Here is a 12,568-nt window from a genome sequence, read left to right as displayed (position 1 = left end):
GGGAGTCGTCCCCGTCCCCCCAGTATACGCCCAGAACCATGGACCCGGTACTTGTGGTTCGGACTGTCTCCAACCAGCCATAATGTTGTGAGAGTGAAATTATGTCTAAGTCCAGCTTTGGTACATTAGAAGCAACTCTGAAACTTATCCTAAGCGTTTTTCGAAGCTACTTTTTGGCTAACTTCTTATAGGAAGGTCTAGGAGCTCTGAAAATGAACGTGCGCGTCTTTCACTCTTCCCGAGGGACTTAGAAGAATTTTGTGATATTTTTTATTAAAATGGTGTATAAGGGTAAATATATAAATATATTTTATGCACTGTATATGAGCTGGCGATTTCTAAGTCTGTGGTTCCGAGAGGGGGTAACCAGGCTCACTAATAAAGGTCAAGCCACTTGGCTGCCAGAATGCCCTGCTTCAGCACAGACCAGAAAGGCATTGTGATAAGCGTATCCCCGGTATAGTCAGGGGTTAATGGGAGTCGTCCCGTCACCCCAGTATACGCCCAGAACCATGGACCCGGTACTTGTTGTTCGGACTGTCTCCAACCAGCCATAATGTTGTGAGAGTGAAATTATGTCTAAGTCCAGCTTTGGTACATTAGAAGCAACTCTGAAACTTAACCTAAGCGTTTTTCGAAGCTACTTTTTGGCTAACTTCTTATAGGAAGGTCTAGGAGCTCTGAAAATGAACGTGCGCGTCTTTCACTCTTCCCGAGGGACTTAGAAGAATTTTGTGATATTTTTTATTAAAATGGTGTATAAGGGTAAATATATAAATATATTTTATGCACTGTATATGAGCTGGCGATTTCTAAGTCTGTGGTTCCGAGAGGGGGTAACCAGGCTCACTAATAAAGGTCAAGCCACTTGGCTGCCAGAATGCCCTGCTTCAGCACAGACCAGAAAGGCATTGTGATAAGCGTATCCCCGGTATAGTCAGGGGTTAATGGGAGTCGTCCCCGTCACCCCAGTATACGCCCAGAACCATGGACCAGTACTTGTGGTTCGGACTGTCTCCAACCAGCCATAATGTTGTGAGAGTGAAATTATGTCTAAGTCCAGCTTTGGTACATTAGAAGCAACTCTGAAACTTAACCTAAGCGTTTTTCGAAGCTACTTTTTGGCTAACTTCTTATAGGAATGTCTAGGAGCTCTGAAAATGAACGTGCGCGTCTTTCACTCTTCCCGAGGGACTTAGAAGAATTTTGTGATATTTTTTATTAAAATTGTGTATAAGGGTATATATATAAATATATTTTATGCACTGTATATGAGCTGGCGATTTCTAAGTCTGTAGTTCCGAGAGGGGTTAACCAGGCTCACTAATAATGGTCAAGCCACTTGGCTGCCAGAATGCCCTGCTTCAGCACAGACCAGAAAGGCATTGTGATAAGCGTATCCCCGGTATAGTCAGGGGTTAATGGGAGTCGTCCCCGTCCCCCCAGTATACGCCCAGAACCATGGACCCGGTACTTGTGGTTCGGACTGTCTCCAACCAGCCATAATGTTGTGAGAGTGAAATTATGTCTAAGTCCAGCTTTGGTACATTAGAAGCAACTCTGAAACTTAACCTAAGCGTTTTTCGAAGCTACTTTTTGGCTAACTTCTTATAGGAAGGTCTAGGAGCTCTGAAAATGAACGTGCGCGTCTTTCACTCTTCCCGAGGGACTTAGAAGAATTTTGTGATATTTTTTATTAAAATGGTGTATAAGGGTATATATATAAATATATTTTATGCACTGTATATGAGCTGGCGATTTCTAAGTCTGTAGTTCCGAGAGGGGTTAACCAGGCTCACTAATAAAGGTCAAGCCACTTGGCTGCCAGAATGCCCTGCTTCAGCACAGACCAGAAAGGCATTGTGATAAGCGTATCCCCGGTATAGTCAGGGGTTAATGGGAGTCGTCCCCGTCCCCCCAGTATACGCCCAGAACCATGGACCCGGTACTTGTGGTTCGGACTGTCTCCAACCAGCCATAATGTTGTGAGAGTGAAATTATGTCTAAGTCCAGCTTTGGTACATTAGAAGCAACTCTGAAACTTAACCTAAGCGTTTTTCGAAGCTACTTTTTGGCTAACTTCTTATAGGAAGGTCTAGGAGCTCTGAAAATGAACGTGCGCGTCTTTCACTCTTCCCGAGGGACTTAGAAGAATTTTGTGATATTTTTTATTAAAATGGTGTATAAGGGTAAATATATAAATATATTTTATGCACTTTATATGAGCTGGCGATTTCTAAGTCTGTGGTTCCGAGAGGGGGTAACCAGGCTCACTAATAAAGGTCAAGCCACTTGGCTGCCAGAATGCCCTGCTTCAGCACAGACCAGAAAGGCATTGTGATAAGCGTATCCCCGGTATAGTCAGGGGTTAATGGGAGTCGTCCCGTCACCCCAGTATACGCCCAGAACCATGGACCCGGTACTTGTTGTTCGGACTGTCTCCAACCAGCCATAATGTTGTGAGAGTGAAATTATGTCTAAGTCCAGCTTTGGTACATTAGAAGCAACTCTGAAACTTAACCTAAGCGTTTTTCGAAGCTACTTTTTGGCTAACTTCTTATAGGAAGGTCTAGGAGCTCTGAAAATGAACGTGCGCGTCTTTCACTCTTCCCGAGGGACTTAGAAGAATTTTGTGATATTTTTTATTAAAATGGTGTATAAGGGTATATATATAAATATATTTTATGCACTGTATATGAGCTGGCGATTTCTAAGTCTGTAGTTCCGAGAGGGGTTAACCAGGCTCACTAATAAAGGTCAAGCCACTTGGCTGCCAGAATGCCCTGCTTCAGCACAGACCAGAAAGGCATTGTGATATGCGTATCCCCGGTATAGTCAGGGGTTAATGGGAGTCGTCCCCGTCCCCCCAGTATACGCCCAGAACCATGGACCCGGTACTTGTGGTTCGGACTGTCTCCAACCAGCCATAATGTTGTGAGAGTGAAATTATGTCTAAGTCCAGCTTTGGTACATTAGAAGCAACTCTGAAACTTAACCTAAGCGTTTTTCGAAGCTACTTTTTGGCTAACTTCTTATAGGAAGGTCTAGGAGCTCTGAAAATGAACGTGCGCGTCTTTCACTCTTCCCGAGGGACTTAGAAGAATTTTGTGATATTTTTTATTAAAATGGTGTATAAGGGTATATATATAAATATATTTTATGCACTGTATATGAGCTGGCGATTTCTAAGTCTGTAGTTCCGAGAGGGGTTAACCAGGCTCACTAATAAAGGTCAAGCCACTTGGCTGCCAGAATGCCCTGCTTCAGCACAGACCAGAAAGGCATTGTGATAAGCGTATCCCCGGTATAGTCAGGGGTTAATGGGAGTCGTCCCCGTCCCCCCAGTATACGCCCAGAACCATGGACCCGGTACTTGTGGTTCGGACTGTCTCCAACCAGCCATAATGTTGTGAGAGTGAAATTATGTCTAAGTCCAGCTTTGGTACATTAGAAGCAACTCTGAAACTTAACCTAAGCGTTTTTCGAAGCTACTTTTTGGCTAACTTCTTATAGGAAGGTCTAGGAGCTCTGAAAATGAACGTGCGCGTCTTTCACTCTTCCCGAGGGACTTAGAAGAATTTTGTGATATTTTTTATTAAAATGGTGTATAAGGGTAAATATATAAATATATTTTATGCACTGTATATGAGCTGGCGATTTCTAAGTCTGTGGTTCCGAGAGGGGGTAACCAGGCTCACTAATAAAGGTCAAGCCACTTGGCTGCCAGAATGCCCTGCTTCAGCACAGACCAGAAAGGCATTGTGATAAGCGTATCCCCGGTATAGTCAGGGGTTAATGGGAGTCGTCCCGTCACCCCAGTATACGCCCAGAACCATGGACCCGGTACTTGTTGTTCGGACTGTCTCCAACCAGCCATAATGTTGTGAGAGTGAAATTATGTCTAAGTCCAGCTTTGGTACATTAGAAGCAACTCTGAAACTTAACCTAAGCGTTTTTCGAAGCTACTTTTTGGCTAACTTCTTATAGGAAGGTCTAGGAGCTCTGAAAATGAACGTGCGCGTCTTTCACTCTTCCCGAGGGACTTAGAAGAATTTTGTGATATTTTTTATTAAAATGGTGTATAAGGGTATATATATAAATATATTTTATGCACTGTATATGAGCTGGCGATTTCTAAGTCTGTAGTTCCGAGAGGGGTTAACCAGGCTCACTAATAAAGGTCAAGCCACTTGGCTGCCAGAATGCCCTGCTTCAGCACAGACCAGAAAGGCATTGTGATATGCGTATCCCCGGTATAGTCAGGGGTTAATGGGAGTCGTCCCCGTCCCCCCAGTATACGCCCAGAACCATGGACCCGGTACTTGTGGTTCGGACTGTCTCCAACCAGCCATAATGTTGTGAGAGTGAAATTATGTCTAAGTCCAGCTTTGGTACATTAGAAGCAACTCTGAAACTTAACCTAAGCGTTTTTCGAAGCTACTTTTTGGCTAACTTCTTATAGGAAGGTCTAGGAGCTCTGAAAATGAACGTGCGCGTCTTTCACTCTTCCCGAGGGACTTAGAAGAATTTTGTGATATTTTTTATTAAAATGGTGTATAAGGGTATATATATAAATATATTTTATGCACTGTATATGAGCTGGCGATTTCTAAGTCTGTAGTTCCGAGAGGGGTTAACCAGGCTCACTAATAATGGTCAAGCCACTTGGCTGCCAGAATGCCCTGCTTCAGCACAGATCAGAAAGGCATTGTGATAAGCGTATCCCCGGTATAGTCAGGGGTTAATGGGAGTCGTCCCCGTCCCCCCAGTATACGCCCAGAACCATGGACCCGGTACTTGTGGTTCGGACTGTCTCCAACCAGCCATAATGTTGTGAGAGTGAAATTATGTCTAAGTCCAGCTTTGGTACATTAGAAGCAACTCTGAAACTTAACCTAAGCGTTTTTCGAAGCTACTTTTTGGCTAACTTCTTATAGGAAGGTCTAGGAGCTCTGAAAATGAACGTGCGCGTCTTTCACTCTTCCCGAGGGACTTAGAAGAATTTTGTGATATTTTTTATTAAAATGGTGTATAAGGGTATATATATAAATATATTTTATGCACTGTATATGAGCTGGCGATTTCTAAGTCTGTAGTTCCGAGAGGGGTTAACCAGGCTCACTAATAAAGGTCAAGCCACTTGGCTGCCAGAATGCCCTGCTTCAGCACAGACCAGAAAGGCATTGTGATAAGCGTATCCCCGGTATAGTCAGGGGTTAATGGGAGTCGTCCCCGTCCCCCCAGTATACGCCCAGAACCATGGACCCGGTACTTGTGGTTCGGACTGTCTCCAACCAGCCATAATGTTGTGAGAGTGAAATTATGTCTAAGTCCAGCTTTGGTACATTAGAAGCAACTCTGAAACTTAACCTAAGCGTTTTTCGAAGCTACTTTTTGGCTAACTTCTTATAGGAAGGTCTAGGAGCTCTGAAAATGAACGTGCGCGTCTTTCACTCTTCCCGAGGGACTTAGAAGAATTTTGTGATATTTTTTATTAAAATGGTGTATAAGGGTATATATAAATATATTTTATGCACTGTATATGAGCTGGCGATTTCTAAGTCTGTAGTTCCGAGAGGGGGTAACAAAGCTCACTAATAAAGGTCAAGCCACTTGGCTGCCAGAATGCCCTGCTTCAGCACAGACCAGAAAGGCATTGTGATAAGCGTATCCCCGGTATAGTCAGGGGTTAATGGGAGTCGTCCCCGTCCCCCCAGTATACGCCCAGAACCATGGACCCGGTACTTGTGGCTCGGACTGTCTCCAACCAGCCATAATGTTGTGAGAGTGAAATTATGTCTAAGTCCAGCTTTGGTACTTTAGAAGTAACTCTGAAACTTAACCTAAGCGTTTTTCGAAGCTACTTTTTGGCTAACTTCTTATAGGAAGGTCTAGGAGCTCTGAAAATGAACGTGCGCGTCTTTCACTCTTCCCGAGGGACTTAGAAGAATTTTGTGATATTTTTTATTAAAATGGTGTATAAGGGTATATATATAAATATATTTTATGCACTGTATATGAGCTGGCGATTTCTAAGTCTGTAGTTCCGAGGGGGGTTAACCAGGCTCACTAATAATGGTCAAGCCACTTGGCTGCCAGAATGCCCTGCTTCAGCACAGACCAGAAAGGCATTGTGATAAGCGTATCCCCGGTATAGTCAGGGGTTAATGGGAGTCGTCCCCGTCCCCCCAGTATACGCCCAGAACCATGGACCCGGTACTTGTGGTTCGGACTGTCTCCAACCAGCCATAATGTTGTGAGAGTGAAATTATGTCTAAGTCCAGCTTTGGTACATTAGAAGCAACTCTGAAACTTAACCTAAGCGTTTTTCGAAGCTACTTTTTGGCTAACTTCTTATAGGAAGGTCTAGGAGCTCTGAAAATGAACGTGCGCGTCTTTCACTCTTCCCGAGGGACTTAGAAGAATTTTGTGATATTTTTTATTAAAATGGTGTATAAGGGTATATATATAAATATATTTTATGCACTGTATATGAGCTGGCGATTTCTAAGTCTGTAGTTCCGAGAGGGGTTAACCAGGCTCACTAATAAAGGTCAAGCCACTTGGCTGCCAGAATGCCCTGCTTCAGCACAGACCAGAAAGGCATTGTGATAAGCGTATCCCCGGTATAGTCAGGGGTTAATGGGAGTCGTCCCCGTCCCCCCAGTATACGCCCAGAACCATGGACCCGGTACTTGTGGTTCGGACTGTCTCCAACCAGCCATAATGTTGTGAGAGTGAAATTATGTCTAAGTCCAGCTTTGGTACATTAGAAGCAACTCTGAAACTTAACCTAAGCGTTTTTCGAAGCTACTTTTTGGCTAACTTCTTATAGGAAGGTCTAGGAGCTCTGAAAATGAACGTGCGCGTCTTTCACTCTTCCCGAGGGACTTAGAAGAATTTTGTGATATTTTTTATTAAAATGGTGTATAAGGGTATATATAAATATATTTTATGCACTGTATATGAGCTGGCGATTTCTAAGTCTGTAGTTCCGAGAGGGGGTAACAAAGCTCACTAATAAAGGTCAAGCCACTTGGCTGCCAGAATGCCCTGCTTCAGCACAGACCAGAAAGGCATTGTGATAAGCGTATCCCCGGTATAGTCAGGGGTTAATGGGAGTCGTCCCCGTCCCCCCAGTATACGCCCAGAACCATGGACCCGGTACTTGTGGCTCGGACTGTCTCCAACCAGCCATAATGTTGTGAGAGTGAAATTATGTCTAAGTCCAGCTTTGGTACTTTAGAAGCAACTCTGAAACTTAACCTAAGCGTTTTTCGAAGCTACTTTTTGGCTAACTTCTTATAGGAAGGTCTAGGAGCTCTGAAAATGAACGTGCGCGTCTTTCACTCTTCCCGAGGGACTTAGAAGAATTTTGTGATATTTTTTATTAAAATGGTGTATAAGGGTATATATATAAATATATTTTATGCACTGTATATGAGCTGGCGATTTCTAAGTCTGTAGTTCCGAGAGGGGTTAACCAGGCTCACTAATAATGGTCAAGCCACTTGGCTGCCAGAATGCCCTGCTTCAGCACAGACCAGAAAGGCATTGTGATAAGCGTATCCCCGGTATAGTCAGGGGTTAATGGGAGTCGTCCCCGTCCCCCCAGTATACGCCCAGAACCATGGACCCGGTACTTGTGGTTCGGACTGTCTCCAACCAGCCATAATGTTGTGAGAGTGAAATTATGTCTAAGTCCAGCTTTGGTACATTAGAAGCAACTCTGAAACTTAACCTAAGCGTTTTTCGAAGCTACTTTTTGGCTAACTTCTTATAGGAAGGTCTAGGAGCTCTGAAAATGAATGTGCGCGTCTTTCACTCTTCCCGAGGGACTTAGAAGAATTTTGTGATATTTTTTATTAAAATGGTGTATAAGGGTATATATATAAATATATTTTATGCACTGTATATGAGCTGGCGATTTCTAAGTCTGTAGTTCCGAGAGGGGTTAACCAGGCTCACTAATAAAGGTCAAGCCACTTGGCTGCCAGAATGCCCTGCTTCAGCACAGACCAGAAAGGCATTGTGATAAGCGTATCCCCGGTATAGTCAGGGGTTAATGGGAGTCGTCCCCGTCCCCCCAGTATACGCCCAGAACCATGGACCCGGTACTTGTGGTTCGGACTGTCTCCAACCAGCCATAATGTTGTGAGAGTGAAATTATGTCTAAGTCCAGCTTTGGTACATTAGAAGCAACTCTGAAACTTAACCTAAGCGTTTTTCGAAGCTACTTTTTGGCTAACTTCTTATAGGAAGGTCTAGAAGCTCTGAAAATGAACGTGCGCGTCTTTCACTCTTCCCGAGGGACTTAGAAGAATTTTGTGATATTTTTTATTAAAATGGTGTATAAGGGTAAATATATAAATATATTTTATGCACTGTATATGAGCTGGCGATTTCTAAGTCTGTGGTTCCGAGAGGGGGTAACCAGGCTCACTAATAAAGGTCAAGCCACTTGGCTGCCAGAATGCCCTGCTTCAGCACAGACCAGAAAGGCATTGTGATAAGCGTATCCCCGGTATAGTCAGGGGTTAATGGGAGTCGTCCCCGTCACCCCAGTATACGCCCAGAACCATGGACCAGTACTTGTGGTTCGGACTGTCTCCAACCAGCCATAATGTTGTGAGAGTGAAATTATGTCTAAGTCCAGCTTTGGTACATTAGAAGCAACTCTGAAACTTAACCTAAGCGTTTTTCGAAGCTACTTTTTGGCTAACTTCTTATAGGAATGTCTAGGAGCTCTGAAAATGAATGTGCGCGTCTTTCACTCTTCCCGAGGGACTTAGAAGAATTTTGTGATATTTTTTATTAAAATGGTGTATAAGGGTATATATATAAATATATTTTATGCACTGTATATGAGCTGGCGATTTCTAAGTCTGTAGTTCCGAGAGGGGTTAACCAGGCTCACTAATAAAGGTCAAGCCACTTGGCTGCCAGAATGCCCTGCTTCAGCACAGACCAGAAAGGCATTGTGATAAGCGTATCCCCGGTATAGTCAGGGGTTAATGGGAGTCGTCCCCGTCCCCCCAGTATACGCCCAGAACCATGGACCCGGTACTTGTGGTTCGGACTGTCTCCAACCAGCCATAATGTTGTGAGAGTGAAATTATGTCTAAGTCCAGCTTTGGTACATTAGAAGCAACTCTGAAACTTAACCTAAGCGTTTTTCGAAGCTACTTTTTGGCTAACTTCTTATAGGAAGGTCTAGAAGCTCTGAAAATGAACGTGCGCGTCTTTCACTCTTCCCGAGGGACTTAGAAGAATTTTGTGATATTTTTTATTAAAATGGTGTATAAGGGTAAATATATAAATATATTTTATGCACTGTATATGAGCTGGCGATTTCTAAGTCTGTGGTTCCGAGAGGGGGTAACCAGGCTCACTAATAAAGGTCAAGCCACTTGGCTGCCAGAATGCCCTGCTTCAGCACAGACCAGAAAGGCATTGTGATAAGCGTATCCCCGGTATAGTCAGGGGTTAATGGGAGTCGTCCCCGTCACCCCAGTATACGCCCAGAACCATGGACCAGTACTTGTGGTTCGGACTGTCTCCAACCAGCCATAATGTTGTGAGAGTGAAATTATGTCTAAGTCCAGCTTTGGTACATTAGAAGCAACTCTGAAACTTAACCTAAGCGTTTTTCGAAGCTACTTTTTGGCTAACTTCTTATAGGAATGTCTAGGAGCTCTGAAAATGAACGTGCGCGTCTTTCACTCTTCCCGAGGGACTTAGAAGAATTTTGTGATATTTTTTATTAAAATTGTGTATAAGGGTATATATATAAATATATTTTATGCACTGTATATGAGCTAGCGATTTCTAAGTCTGTAGTTCCGAGAGGGGTTAACCAGGCTCACTAATAATGGTCAAGCCACTTGGCTGCCAGAATGCCCTGCTTCAGCACAGACCAGAAAGGCATTGTGATAAGCGTATCCCCGGTATAGTCAGGGGTTAATGGGAGTCGTCCCCGTCCCCCCAGTATACGCCCAGAACCATGGACCCGGTACTTGTGGTTCGGACTGTCTCCAACCAGCCATAATGTTGTGAGAGTGAAATTATGTCTAAGTCCAGCTTTGGTACATTAGAAGCAACTCTGAAACTTAACCTAAGCGTTTTTCGAAGCTACTTTTTGGCTAACTTCTTATAGGAAGGTCTAGGAGCTCTGAAAATGAACGTGCGCGTCTTTCACTCTTCCCGAGGGACTTAGAAGAATTTTGTGATATTTTTTATTAAAATGGTGTATAAGGGTATATATATAAATATATTTTATGCACTGTATATGAGCTGGCGATTTCTAAGTCTGTAGTTCCGAGAGGGGTTAACCAGGCTCACTAATAAAGGTCAAGCCACTTGGCTGCCAGAATGCCCTGCTTCAGCACAGACCAGAAAGGCATTGTGATAAGCGTATCCCCGGTATAGTCAGGGGTTAATGGGAGTCGTCCCCGTCCCCCCAGTATACGCCCAGAACCATGGACCCGGTACTTGTGGTTCGGACTGTCTCCAACCAGCCATAATGTTGTGAGAGTGAAATTATGTCTAAGTCCAGCTTTGGTACTTTAGAAGCAACTCTGAAACTTAACCTAAGCGTTTTTCGAAGCTACTTTTTGGCTAACTTCTTATAGGAAGGTCTAGGAGATCTGAAAATGAACGTGCGCGTCTTTCACTCTTCCCGAGGGACTTAGAAGAATTTTGTGATATTTTTTATTAAAATGGTGTATAAGGGTATATATATAAATATATTTTATGCACTGTATATGAGCTGGCGATTTCTAAGTCTGTAGTTCCGAGAGGGGTTAACCAGGCTCACTAATAATGGTCAAGCCACTTGGCTGCCAGAATGCCCTGCTTCAGCACAGACCAGAAAGGCATTGTGATAAGCGTATCCCCGGTATAGTCAGGGGTTAATGGGAGTCGTCCCCGTCCCCCCAGTATACGCCCAGAACAATGGACCCGGTACTTGTGGTTCGGACTGTCTCCAACCAGCCATAATGTTGTGAGAGTGAAATTATGTCTAAGTCCAGCTTTGGTACATTAGAAGCAACTCTGAAACTTAACCTAAGCGTTTTTCGAAGCTACTTTTTGGCTAACTTCTTATAGGAAGGTCTAGGAGCTCTGAAAATGAACGTGCGCGTCTTTCACTCTTCCCGAGGGACTTAGAAGAATTTTGTGATATTTTTTATTAAAATGGTGTATAAGGGTATATATATAAATATATTTTATGCACTGTATATGAGCTGGCGATTTCTAAGTCTGTAGTTCCGAGAGGGGTTAACCAGGCTCACTAATAAAGGTCAAGCCACTTGGCTGCCAGAATGCCCTGCTTCAGCACAGACCAGAAAGGCATTGTGATAAGCGTATCCCCGGTATAGTCAGGGGTTAATGGGAGTCGTCCCCGTCCCCCCAGTATACGCCCAGAACCATGGACCAGGTACTTGTGGTTCGGACTGTCTCCAACCAGCCATAATGTTGTGAGAGTGAAATTATGTCTAAGTCCAGCTTTGGTACATTAGAAGCAACTCTGAAACTTAACCTAAGCGTTTTTCGAAGCTACTTTTTGGCTAACTTCTTATAGGAAGGTCTAGGAGCTCTGAAAATGAACGTGCGCGTCTTTCACTCTTCCCGAGGGACTTAGAAGAATTTTGTGATATTTTTTATTAAAATGGTGTATAAGGGTATATATAAATATATTTTATGCACTGTATATGAGCTGGCGATTTCTAAGTCTGTAGTTCCGAGAGGGGGTAACAAAGCTCACTAATAAAGGTCAAGCCACTTGGCTGCCAGAATGCCCTGCTTCAGCACAGACCAGAAAGGCATTGTGATAAGCGTATCCCCGGTATAGTCAGGGGTTAATGGGAGTCGTCCCCGTCCCCCCAGTATACGCCCAGAACCATGGACCCGGTACTTGTGGTTCGGACTGTCTCCAACCAGCCATAATGTTGTGAGAGTGAAATTATGTCTAAGTCCAGCTTTGGTACTTTAGAAGCAACTCTGAAACTTAACCTAAGCGTTTTTCGAAGCTACTTTTTGGCTAACTTCTTATAGGAAGGTCTAGGAGCTCTGAAAATGAACGTGCGCGTCTTTCACTCTTCCCGAGGGACTTAGAAGAATTTTGTGATATTTTTTATTAAAATGGTGTATAAGGGTATATATATAAATATATTTTATGCACTGTATATGAGCTGGCGATTTCTAAGTCTGTAGTTCCGAGAGGGGTTAACCAGGCTCACTAATAATGGTCAAGCCACTTGGCTGCCAGAATGCCCTGCTTCAGCACAGACCAGAAAGGCATTGTGATAAGCGTATCCCCGGTATAGTCAGGGGTTAATGGGAGTCGTCCCCGTCCCCCCAGTATACGCCCAGAACCATGGACCCGGTACTTGTGGTTCGGACTGTCTCCAACCAGCCATAATGTTGTGAGAGTGAAATTATGTCTAAGTCCAGCTTTGGTACATTAGAAGCAACTCTGAAACTTAACCTAAGCGTTTTTCGAAGCTACTTTTTGGCTAACTTCTTATAGGAAGGTCTAGGAGCTCTGAAAATGAACGTGCGCGTCTTT

The sequence above is a fragment of the Ascaphus truei genome, chromosome 3, assembly GCF_040206685.1.
Source record: "Ascaphus truei isolate aAscTru1 chromosome 3, aAscTru1.hap1, whole genome shotgun sequence".
Classification (NCBI taxonomy): Eukaryota; Metazoa; Chordata; class Amphibia; order Anura; family Ascaphidae; genus Ascaphus; species Ascaphus truei.
Note: the sequence above shows the minus strand (reverse complement) of the source record.